The sequence below is a fragment of the Ambystoma mexicanum genome, chromosome 14 (assembly GCF_040938575.1).
Source record: "Ambystoma mexicanum isolate Mex_15411 chromosome 14, UKY_AmexF1_1, whole genome shotgun sequence".
NCBI lineage: Eukaryota > Metazoa > Chordata > Amphibia > Caudata > Ambystomatidae > Ambystoma > Ambystoma mexicanum.
In genome coordinates this window covers 427896300-427909510 of record NC_090940.1, presented here as the reverse complement: position 1 = coordinate 427909510, position 13211 = coordinate 427896300, and the positions used below count along the sequence as shown (strand labels likewise).

The 13211-nt window shown below is 46.3% G+C and overlaps 1 long non-coding RNA gene across 1 annotated transcript in view; it reads right to left on the bottom strand.

Moving 5' to 3' along the window:
- Positions 1-13211, bottom strand: part of LOC138526857 (uncharacterized) — a 48658-nt gene that overhangs the window by 26198 nt on the left and 9249 nt on the right. The window contains exon 2 of the long non-coding RNA XR_011283755.1: positions 7934-8100. This is a non-coding gene — a long non-coding RNA (uncharacterized lncRNA). The remainder of the gene's footprint in view (positions 1-7933; positions 8101-13211) is intronic.

Sequence of the window (13211 nt, the reverse complement as noted above, 5' to 3'; positions counted from 1 at the left end):
AAGGTAAGCTCCTTGAAGGTCTAACTTAGTGAAAACTTTAGCATGCTTAACTTGGTCCAATAACACCGGAATGAGTGGCAAAGGGTATCTGTTTTTTTACTGTGATCTGATTGAGCTCACGATAATTGATAGAAGTGTGAAGGTCCCCTTCCTTCTTTGGTACGAAGAATAGGGGAGAGGCTGCAAGTGTTTTAGAAGGTCAGATGAATCCGTTAGCGAGATACTTATCCAGGTATGCCTTTAAATGTGTGTTTTCTTGTTCAGTCAGGGCATAGATCCGACTGCATGGGGCTTGGGATCCAGGTTCCAAGTCAATCTGGAAATCATAGGGTAGATGCGGTGGCAAGGCGTTGGAATGTTCTTTTTCAAAAATGTCCTGGAAATCGATATTCCGGGGGTAGGGTGCCCAACAATCCCAGTTTAGGGCATTCTCCTCATATAGCCTGTACCTGGTTTCTTAAGCCTTCCTCTTTTCTGTAGCATGAGTTCTTGCACTCTTCCATGAAAGTCAAGGTCCGGGCGCGCCAGTCAATGTACAGGTTGTGATCCTCTAACCATGGAATTCCTAAGATAACTTTGAACTGGGAAACACTGATTAGGCCAAACGAAATCTTTTCTCGATGTCCATCCTGGCAGAGCAAGGTACAAACCTCTGTGCACTGTGTCACTGGTCCTGATATTAGCCGAGTACCATCTATAGCCGTAACGTTTTCAACCACTGGCTTAGGGTACACAGCAATACCAATCTTGCTTGCAAGTTCGTGATCCATGTAGTTGCCTATTGCACCACTGTCCACGTATGCTTCTAAAGCATGTAGTTTGGAGGGTTGCTGATGGCCACTCAGGATGACAGGTACAACAAAATGAGAGATCTGAGATTCCTTCTTCTGGCTCGACAAGCCAACCTCTATGCTTTCCGGGCGTTGGAGTTTTCTGCATGATTTTCCTTGTCAGCCTTATCCACAGCACCAACAGGTTTCCAGGGGGGATTCACTGGACAATCCTGAAGGAAATGTCCTGCCGAACGCCAATAGATGCATAAGTGCCATTGTCTTCTTTTTTCCCTTTCCTCTTTTGAGATGGGGCCCCTATTTCCCCCCAATTTCATAGGCTCTGGATGACCCTAAGATGCATGACGGGCCACGTTTTCTTTTGGACGAACATGACACAATCTGTTATCTGAGCAACAGCGATCCACTCGTCGATCTTGCAAGCAGTGGTCCAAATGAATGGTAAGATCAATGCATTCAGCACACCCAGCGGGAGGATTCACAACTTGGGCTAGAATATCCTTCAGTTCCCCCTGCAGACCTCGATACAGTGTCATCCTCTTTTCTTCGGGCCAGTTAGTTTCTGCTACTAGTCGATTGAAGGTGGCCACGTAAGCCCGCAAATCTTGACTGCCTTGACATAGGGATAACTCATTGTCCAGAGCTTGCCCCCAAGTGTGATGGGCAAAGAGTTTCTCTAGTTCCCGCTGAAACCCCAGAAAATTTCGTAGCAAATGATATTCCTTGTTTACCAGAGGAATTGACCAGTCTGCAGCATGTCCTCCCAAATAAGACAGCACAAATGCCACCTTCAACTGGTCAGATGTAAAAAAAAAACGATTTACACAAGACAGACAAATGGCATTGACTCATGAATACTGCAAAACGCTTAGGATTCCCCATAAACTGTTCACGGGGTGCCAATGGAATGTTTCCTGGAACCACCACCTGAACAGGGGCTACTGGATGAGGACTTTGAGCTGGCGGAATATCCCCGGGAAGTGGAGCCTAGCCTGCCTGTGCTTGGAGTAGTTGCTGGCCTAACTCATCTGTGCGATCCCTATTAACTACCAGTTCCCATCTTAGAGAATTGGTTTCAGACGGTGCTAAATGGACTTCGCATGTAATTCCCCCAACAACTGGGACAGGTTATCTACATCTGCATTCTCCATTACGCTCGGGCAGAGTAATTTTAAGTAATGGCTTTGCATTCTGTAATGCTTGCCTTGTCTCTGCAGGAGCGTAAATGACCTGAAATCTGTTTGGGCTGCTGTTGCTTGTCAAAGGTTCCCCCTGTGACAAATGAGAAATAAGAAATGGGAATGATTTTAATATGGACTCTAAGGTGGGCTCCCATACAATAAATACAAAAATACAATACCCCTACTGTGCGCTCTTGGAATTTGTCTTGGGTGCCCGCTTCCCTTCTCACCTGTGATTTGGTTTTGGGGAGCTCTCCGTCCTGCTATCATGCAGTGGTGCGTTGGTCTAGAAGAAAGACTTTTCCAGAACGAAGATTGCTGAGGTGCTTCTGAAAATGGTAAGTATCTTGACAATTCTGGGTTGGCTGTAATCTTGCTTTGAGTAATAGTCTCTGAGGACAACAATGTTCTGGGGGAGGTTTTCTCTTGACAAGAGTCTAATCTTGTTCTGTCTCTCTTTATTTGCAGGTTTTGAAGAGAGAAAATATTCACACGTGGAGATTAACAGGCGTTTTAAAACAAATGCCACAAAGTCTGGCTGTCCTCTGGTAAAGTGCGTGCCTAGTGAGCAAAGGCGCGCGGTAGGATTAGGCGTCGTGGACTGCTGCAGAACGTCGCTGTGTGGCTGAGTCTCTGAGTACTTGGAAGCTGCGTTTGTCAGGAATGCAGTAAGTGAGCGCATAACTAATATCTGAGAGCGCTATGTATATTATGTCTCTTTTAACCAAAATACCCTTTATTGCAGGTTACGGAATGCCGGGGGTCAAAGAAGAACGTAGAAGTCTGAGGTACAGAGTTTGGAGAAAAGGCTCCTCTTACTTGGAGAACTGCTGCAGAGAAAACTTCTAGTCAGGCACGTAGCGTCTTTGGTCTGTGAATCTTCCTTGGTACTTCGATAACTTATAACATGCTTTTTCTTTTGTTTTGACAGGTCTGTGAACATAGCACCGGTAAGCGTTGCACCGCTATCAGCGGAACCAACGTGAAGCCCCAGTCTAAGCATGGGCGGAGCTTATGCAGTCATCCAATGCTAGCTACTAGTTCTTACAAGCACTTCGGTCTGTAGTCCACTGGGCGGCCATCTTGGGGGAAACCCTCTACCATTAAGCTCTATGGGAGCTCACTGTGGATTCAAACTCTGATAACTGGGAGAAACGTCTGAAACACCATGCTGCTAACCATCTGGTCCCTGCATGTCTGCATAATGAACCCTTGATTCTTGAGGTGATCATGACAGGGTGGAATTATAACTCACAGGGATGATGCATAGTAACTAAAGGAACCAATGATTGCATTGAGGGTGGACAATACTTTTCCAACCAGAATAGTTAACAAATGAGTTGGCACATCCTAATTTAGATAATTCTGGGAGCAGTTAAAGATTTATAAGGAGACGTACAATGGCAAAGAGGGGGAGCTAGTTGAAATCATCCGAGTAGGAACAGCTGGAAAAAATTGATGGAGAACCAACATTGCCTGGGATGTGGATTTGACCAGGAGGAAGACTAAAATCTGGAGGGAACCTTGAGAGGCAAATAAAGGGATGGATTTTGGAGGTATCCATGACTACATCTGGAGAGGCCATCTAACCAAGTCCCTATGTAGCCCATGAGATGATTCAGAAGCCTGGATTACTTTTCCTGAGCACACACACCAGAGATATTCCATGTAAGAAAGTAACCCTTCCAACCAAACCAAGTCTTGTGGGGTTCCGTTTCATTTAATATCTTCCCATTATTGACTGGGTGGACAGCCCAAGTAGATGCCTAGTATTTTCTTTCTAAGTAATAATTGAATTAATTCCTCCATAGCCAATGGACACAGGGTAATTTTGTTGAGGTGTGGATAAAAATATACTCTGTTAAAGGAAATAGGTACTTCTACTACTTTTTTTCAATCCCAAAATTCCTCAAATGGAGGGGTGCATACAAATGAAATTGCCAATTGCCCCCTATTCCCTGTACCCTGCCTTAAAGCAGAGGGGTTTCTATAATAAACTGAATATCTGGGTGTGTGCTGGGGCAGAAAAGTGTCTTGCCAAATTAAATAGAGTGAAGTCTCTGATTAAAAGCATACTCTCTACGGAGAGTGAGAAAGTGACGCCTGGTAGAAGATAGATTCTTCATTGCATAGTGGTGGAGGAGGAAGGGTTACAAATATATAAAAGTGTTTTGTTCTTAAAAGTCTGTTACATGGGGGAATGGCCAAGCAGCGAGCAGAGCAGATGCAACCATTGCGAGCTCCTGAGGCCTGGGACCAAAAAAAACTTTTCTTGCGACAATTCCTCACCCAATGGGAAATAATGAAGGGGAAGTGTTGTTGACCGACCTTGGGCCCCTGAGATCCACCCGGAGCTGACGAGACCCCCGAAACGTGGACTGAAAGCAGAGCCCTGATGGGCTTCATGACCCGTATTGCCAAGATAGTGGCTTAAGCAATTTCCGACTCAGTGACAGTCGTGGTAAATTGGCATGGGGAAACAACCGCCTTGGCCTCCCTCCCAGGAGGTCTTGCTAAATATTGAAGGTGAATGTAGAGTCCCTGAGGGACGTACGTCTTCCCCACTGCTGGGGAGAGGGGTGAGCAGTGCCGCCGCGGTGGGCAACGGATGCCCGAGTGGTGGAGTGAGGCAAACAAGACGCCAGAGTGAAGTGGGCCAGTCCCGGGTGGGCGCCCAGTCCCCTCATCTGCAATAAAAGCTACAGCTAAAGCATAGAGCCCAGGAGGGTGTGCGCTATCCCCCTGCCTCCTGTGGTGAGCTGCGAGCTGTGGGAGTGCAGCGGAGCCGGCTAGAGGGGACCGGGGTGGAGAGGAGCCTGGCAGGTGTAAAGAACTCATGGTGGCAACAGTAAAGACAGACACAAGTGATCACAGTTCAAGGGTGTTTATTAAACTGTAAATGCAGGGTGGAAAAACGCCAAACCCAAACCTAAATCTAAAATGGGAGCAAGCGTTGAGAATCAAATGAAAAATAAGGCAGTCCTAGTGGCGTTGTGTCAAAATAAAAAGTCTTATTCTAAGAAAAACCTATTGCGAATTCCTTACAACTAATTAAAGAAAGAGTTAGGGGATAGGGTATCAAAATAAAGGAAACCGTGTTCAAATAATAAGTCAGGATGAGATTGCCTGGAGGTCTCCCTTCCCCACATTTTTAGCACGGGACAAGGTGGGACTTTGGACATTGCACACGCTCGAGCCTCTCCAGCACGAGCTGACAGTTTCTGTTCCAGCTACCAGGTTCTTTGATGCTAAAAGTCTCTTTCCTTCGAGGCCTGATGTATTCAACAAACAAACACAAAGTTCTGCTTCACGTAGACTTTGGGTGACGGCTTCACCCCCTGGGCCCCCCTCTTCCGGCAAGACCCTTCACAATATCACTTTCAATGATTTAAAAAGAAACAGTTCCTTCGTTAGTGAACTTTGGGTGCTAGAATTTCACCCCTGGATCTCCCTCGACCAGGCTTGGATCCCAAATGACAAGGGAGCACTTTCCTTCCCCCCGTCTCGCAATACTACTCGCTTTCAAAAATCTCAATGTCTTTTTTAAACAGGTTTCCCTCGGCGGGGTTCACTCTCACCGACCTTTCTGATATACAGTTCATGTATTAACTTTTCACCAAGCGGGATTCACTTCCCTTACTGTCTCAACAGTTTGTGGGTCAAAGACTTTCGATTGGACAGGGATTTTGCTCGGCCTCCTGTATGACCACTCTGCCCCTACGGCCTTCTGGTATCTGTAGTCGTATTCACGATGGGATCGACCAGGGTTTCTCGAGTCAGCACCCAGGTGGTGCCGGTTCCCCCGGCAGCTGGTCTTGAAATCCTCTTCATATGCCACTTTGTGACTTTCATTCAACACAGCCCAGTTCTTATCGGTTCTCCCTTCAACTCACCGGCTTTGATGAACCGCTTGGCTTTCCTTGGATCTGGAGTCAAGGCTGGCACCACGGTAGCAGGAGTTTACCTCGCTCCGGCTTATCAGCGAAGGCACGCTTTGTGTACCGTTGACATCTGTTGCAAGACACTTGTGCTATTGTCCATGGCCTAACGATTCCCTCTGCAGAGGTTTTGTGGGTCTAAGTCGAAAAGAGCAAGGGTGTGTCCCTCTATTGTTAGCCTCTTGATATTTGATTTTGCCGCCTTTCTCCTCCCTTTGTACTGCCAGGTCTGGATAGCTGTTTCGTCACGCTGTCTGCCTCTGTGGTCTTGTGCTCCACCTTTTATCCCGGTGGGCAAGGGGAAGGGCTTTCAGGTGTGCCTGATTCAGGTCTATTGCTGAATTTGTCAGGTAAACGGCCCGGTTTTAGGCTGTTGTCTTTTGTGTTGTGTTAAAAAGTTTGTGCGGGAAAAGGCGGGGCAGTCTTTTGGCATATCCTACGTGGTAGGCTGGGGAAAAAGTGTTGAAAGAAGAAGCAGGATGCTGCGTCTCGCCCGTCGGTGTCTCACTCACACATGACCCCCCCACCAGGTGGTCCTCCCTCACTGGACCAACCTCGGGAACTGGATCCAATAGCGATGGCCGTGTCCTGGCCACCAGGATGACAGATCCCCGGGGACTGGCTAGGAAGACACCTTTGGGTTTCTCACAATGCCTCGCTCACTGGAGGCGTGAGCACCTCAAATACTATACCTGCGGTAATTTTGTATTTATTTACAGCCGTAGCCTCTTTAGCATTCATTTTTTTGGGGGGTTATTTGTAAGGCGCATATACACAACACATGGTGTTTCAAATGGTGTCTGTATTTCCATTGTGGTTTATTGCTCTTATACATTATTGTGTATCCGATTGTTTCAACAACCTGATGAGAAACGTATAAGAGGAGGAGAAGGTGGGACCGGGTTTTGCCTCAAACTTCTGGTCTCTCAATACAGTGTGTGAGCTCATGTTCTTCAGTTCTTTCACTCGTTGTTGCTCAGCAAGCGAGACTGTGCCTTTTTGAGATGCAAGTACTTAAGCTATGGCACTGCTCTTGAAAACAAAGGTATTTGGAAAATACACCTGTCTGTGCAGCTGCACCTATCTTTGTGCATCCTGCAGGTGACATGTTCTAGGCTCAGCCTTTCATCTTTCTAATCTTTGGCTATGCCTATAACGCTTTAAAGCGCCTGGTGACACACTGAGTATCTGAGTGTAATGGGTGGGTGTTGTGACACATTGAGAGAATTTGTCCCTGCTCCCTAAGGGGGAGCCCCCCCTTTGAGGTTAGGGAGGTGAGCCTGCTCAGCCAAACCCTCCCTAGGGGGTAGAGGCAGGTGGGAACTCACTGGGAGGGACTCCCCCTTTGGGGACATGGACTCCAGTTTCTGTGAGGTACTCCCTTCAGCTGTGCATACCATGGCCATCATGGGATGCCCTACAATACTAGAAACTACTAAAAGATCAAGACTAGGATGAAAAAACACTCGATAGATGTCATTATTATCAAGAAGATCATCATGTCCCTTTAAATCAAAATGTTCAATCCACTAGGACGAGTATGTTGAAGTATATAGACTCTGCAACATCTGACGAGGGACCTGGAGAGAGAGAAACGCGTCCGTAGTGTGACGAATCCTGAGATGTCTTCACTTCTCCCCGAGCAGGAGCCCCTTCCCATGAGGATAAGATGGTGAGGCTGCTACCTGCTAGTCCCCCTGGGCGTGGTACTCAGCAGGAGGATCTCTTGCGGAGAGACCCCACCCCTCTGGGGATCAGGGAAGACATCTGAGGAGAATGCAGTATTTAACTCCAACCCCTTCACAACCCCTTGTCCCATGTTACACTCTTCCATATATGTCTGCAAGGTTGATGAGAGCTACGTGCCTACTGAAACGAGGAAGAGTAGGGATAACTTGACAAGAGCTGTCTTATTAAGTACTGGGGCGAGGAGGATAAAGTGCAGAGCGACTAAGACTTCACAGGAGAACTAGAATCAGTGCTAGAGGTTGTTGACCATCATAAAAAGTAAATAAGGACTTACCAGGTTGACAGCTCATCCTGGGAGGATCCGCGAGTCTGGAGGACGTCCAGCGTGGAGGAGAGAGACTGCTGCTTCCTGAGATGCGTGCAAAGGAGCCAAGGCACCCCTATCCGGTCTGCCATTGCTGGGCTGACCGAGGTACTGGAAGAGCAGAATTCGGATGGAAGCTGTAACCGAACAGAAGCAGCACAAGAACTTGAGAAGTCAAACAAGATGTCAGAGAAGCACACAACCAAAAGAGAATAACCGGCAGAGTCACAGAAGGTCCATGGGCTGTCGAGGCAGAGAAAAGGGGCAAGAGAAACTTCAAATCTGGGTTCTGGGACCCAGATATACCAAAAAGAATATATTAAACAAGTGACTATATTAACACTTTGTATAGGCGCGTTATAAATGCCATATCATATCATATCATATAGTACCTGGCAGCAGAGTGAACCGGTTATAACAGGAACAAAGAACAGTGGATAAAACAGGATTGGCAACCTGTAACTTGAGGAGGAGATCCGCACTAGCCATCTTCTTCGAGGAAGTACCTGGCAGGTAAGTGACCCAGGTCTGCCCAGACAAAATACTAAAGAACCCTGGGTCTGGGACCCGCACCACCAAGTATATATATGAGAAAGACCAAGGGAACGGGGAGGCATTCCCCCTGGCAATGTGAACTGTGACAAAAAGCATGAGAAATACCAGGGGAAAGGAGTCCTTCCCCCTGGTGTTGTGAACTGTGAAACTAAAGCCAAGGAAGGTCAGAGGAAGGGAGTCATCCCCCTTGACTTGGTGTAGGGAAAACACAGAGAGCCAGGCATTAGGAGAGGGGAGTCATTCTCCTGGTAATTGATATTTCAAGAAGGATCAAACCAGTGCTCCGGGGGAAGGGAGCCATTCCCCCTGGAGGAAAGAAATAGTGAACATTTGATATAGAGTATTAAAGAATCAGCAATCTTTGTACAACATTACAACCATGGGAAGGGAGGCATTACCCCTGGTGAGGAACTTTCCATCATAACTGTGTCATCCTGTCCAGGAGGAGGGAGTCATTCTCTTGGAACAAGAACATTGGTGCAATCATTAGTTTAGTTACAAGTGTAAGGGACAGAGCTAGGGATGTTTGGCACAGGATGGTGGACTCTTTATGGTTCCAATGACATCCTGACAGACCCATTAGCACTTCTAGTTGAGGCAGGGAAACTCCTCAGACCTAGGGAAATGTAGGTTTTCTCTTTATTTTGATCTTAAATAAAACTCTATATAAACCATAGCAACCACTGTGACACATGTGCATCAGTCTCCTCATCCTGCACCCTTACAGTAGGCACAGGAGGACCCAGAGAGAGAGCGAGAGAGAGAAAACGAGAAGTGCATAGGTCAGGAGGCCCACAGGTTTCAAACTCACTTGGCATTGCATGCAGATCCAGTGCTCCAGGTAAGATAATGAGGTAGGAGTATTTTACTCCCTACTTTTTAACTTTGAGAGTAAATGTGATTTAAAGAGAGTAAAAATGACTTTTCTCCTTTGCAAGAGAGAAAAATGTATGCGACATCAAGCGGGCATGTGAAAAAACTATGGAAATCATTAGCATGCGGCAGCTCTCTGCATTGTTACAGAATACACCTTTCATTATTTCTCTAAGGTCTAGCCATTTGATCTCTCCTGTATATGTTTAAATGTTGAAAACACAAAAACCTAGTCAATTACACAGTAAAGCAAACATGAATTGTATTGTGTGTTTTGAGGTTCAATAGCAGAATTGTCGTTTGACGTTTAATGAAAGTCCTAATTTTCTTGAAGCTATTACTACCTAATGGTATGCCAATGTTATACAACAGTGCAGAGAGGCAGGGACTCCATGCTAAATTCTATACCTAATCTAATTTTTAAATGCTTATTTATATAGCGCATTTGGCAAAGCGCTGTGCATAGAACATATTTATCAAAATTATCACCAAACTGAAGTTGGTCCTTTATCAACCCCGAAAGGATGAAAGGCTGAGTTGGCCTTTCTGAGATTCGAACCTGCAACCTACAAATCACACAATAGATTGCAGCAACGAGCGCTCAACCGGCTGAGCAATCTTATTGGCTAACATCCTTCAGAGATCGGTAAACTGAGTATCAACTGAGGTATAGCAATCACAGTGCCTACATGTTGGACGAACCATGTATGAAGCGCTTTGGTTTGCAAAGGTAGCGGGCGCCCCTCTCTCGATAGAACAAGGCTTGATAACCTGTTCAGTGGTTATTAACCACTTGAGAGTTCGCAGCCACTGCTTTTTCTCACTGTGCCTTTCACAGATGGGAAATATCCATTTGCATATCAGTCTTTGTCCTGCCCAGGGGCAGTCCAGCACCGAAACGCAATGGCAACTCCAACCTGAACGAGAGTACCACCAGCAACCCCATACACGTGTTTCACCCTTGTTGGGGATCATCAGTGAGGTGAAGCTGATGCCTCTCTAAGCACAGTGAGAGGGAGACCACGTCTGATTGCCCCCAGGAGACCTAGGGTTACCAATCCCAGGTTCCTTGAAATTTGGTTTGCAAAGGTAGCGGGCGCCCCTCTCTCGATAGAACAAGGCTTGATAACCTGTTCAGTGGTTATTAACCACTTGAGAGTTCGCAGCCACTGCTTTTTCTCACTGTGCCTTTCACAGATGGGAAATATCCATTTGCATATCAGTCTTTGTCCTGCCCAGGGGCAGTCCAGCACCGAAATGCAATGGCAATTCCAACCTGAACGAGAGTACCACCAGCAACCCCATACACGTGTTTCACCCTTGTTGGGGATCATCAGTGAGGTGAAGCTGATGCCTCTCTAAGCACAGTGAGAGGGAGACCACGTCTGATTGCCCCCAGGAGACCTAGGGTTACCAATCCCAGGTTCCTTGAAATTTGGTTTGCAAAGGTAGCGGGCGCCCCTCTCTCGATAGAACAAGGCTTGATAACCTGTTCAGTGGTTATTAACCACTTGAGAGTTCGCAGCCACTGCTTTTTCTCACTGTGCCTTTCACAGATGGGAAATATCCATTTGCATATCAGTCTTTGTCCCGCCCAGGGGCAGTCCAGCACCGAAATGCAATGGCAATTCCAACCTGAACGAGAGTACCACCAGCAACCCCATAAACGTGTTTCACCCTTGTTGGGGATCATCAGTGAGGTGAAGCAGATGCCTCTCTAAGCACAGTGAGAGGGAGACCACGTCTGATTGCCCCCAGGAGACCTAGGGTTACCAATCCCAGGTTCCTTGAAATTTGGTTTGCAAAGGTAGCGGGCCCCCTCTCTCGATAGAACAAGGCTTGATAACCTGTTCAGTGGTTATTAACTACTTGAGAGTTCGCAGCCACTGCTTTTTCTCACTGTGCCTTTCACAGATGGGAAATATCCATTTGCATATCAGTCTTTGTCCTGCCCAGGGGCAGTCCAGCACCGAAATGCAATGGCAATTCCAACCTGAACGAGAGTACCACCAGCAACCCCATACACGTGTTTCACCCTTGTTGGGGATCATCAGTGAGGTGAAGCTGATGCCTCTCTAAGCACAGTGAGAGGGAGACCACGACTGATTGCCCCCAGGAGACCTAGGGTTACCAATCCCAGGTTCCTTGAAATTTGGTTTGCAAAGGTAGCGGGCGCCCCTCTCTCGATAGAACAAGGCTTGATAACCTGTTCAGTGGTTATTAACCACTTGAGAGTTCGCAGCCACTGCTTTTTCTCACTGTGCCTTTCACAGATGGGAAATATCCATTTGCATATCAGTCTTTGTCCCGCCCAGGGGCAGTCCAGCACCGAAATGCAATGGCAATTCCAACCTGAACGAGAGTACCACCAGCAACCCCATAAACGTGTTTCACCCTTGTTGGGGATCATCAGTGAGGTGAAGCAGATGCCTCTCTAAGCACAGTGAAAGGGAGACAACGTCTGGTTGCCCCCAGGAGACCTAGGGTTACCAATCCCAGGTTCCTTGAAATTTGGTTTGCAAAGGTAACGGGCGCCCCTCTCTCGATAGAACAAGGCTTGATAACCTGTTCAGTGGTTATTAACCACTTGAGAGTTCGCAGCCACTGCTTTTTCTCACTGTGCCTTTCACAGATGGGAAATATCCATTTGCATATCAGTCTTTGTCCTGCCCAGGGGCAGTCCAGCACCGAAATGCAATGTATGAAGCGCTACATAAAGTTAAATACTCATCTGTATTATCACAGGGACAGGTTTTGCTGAGTTTCTATTCCAATTACAAATGTAACTTTCCTTTGTTTTTGAACAGCGCTTGAACTTCCTGGATGGTCAGGATTTTGATGTTTTAACTGTAGTCTTGAAAATTTGAGAGACTATAACTCCTGTTATTGGTGTAATGGCAATCACTCATCCTTGAGCAAAGACTCTGCTGCCACTGACCATTTATAGTAATGTACCCCATTGACTGCAAGGTTGAATGGATGCAAACTAGACCGTGCATACTCATCATTTTACACACTGTTTTTATATTTGGAGTGTCAATTATATTATATGTGTAAAAATGATCTGCCTCTGCATGATTATGCACACAGCACAGCAATTTTAAAACATACAATTGTGCAATACTGGTTTGCTTTTACTGGGGGAAAAAGCACAATTTGTTACAAAAGATGAATTCTCAATTGCAAATTATTTTTCGATCTTATTAATGATACAATCCTAAAATGATAGGAAAATAAATATGCAGTGTTTTATGAGCATCTACACACAACACAGCCGAGGCTGAAAGGAAATAAACCATTCCTTTTATCACAGTGTGCAGTTTCTTTTTCTAAAGGCTTCAGAGAAATACATTCTGTTTCAGAGGCTTTTCTCCATGGCTTGCAATCACATCCATGTAGATAAAAATCAAAATAAGCGTTCTGGTTTCTGTCAAGTAACCTGATCTTTGCACTGCCCTCTGCTCTAAACTTGTGCGTAAATATGTACACAGGAAAATAATAAAGTGGTCGTAGTTCCAAGATTTTCATGCATAAAAAGACGTAGTAATAACCTTATCTGGGGGCCTGGGCGATTCCCATGAGGGGAAGACAACCAAAAGGGCAGGAGCCCGGAGAGAGGTGGTGGCGGGACCACAGAGTGGTCGTGGCGGACAGCCGGTCCATAAAACTTTGCTGACAATACTGAGAGACATAATTCATTTATTTGCATTTATAAAGCACATAGCAGCCCATGGGCATTGTGGCGCTGTTACATGATACTTGCTTAGGCGAACCAACAGTTTGCATACACTTTACAGCAGTTTACATAGTGTGTTCGTAT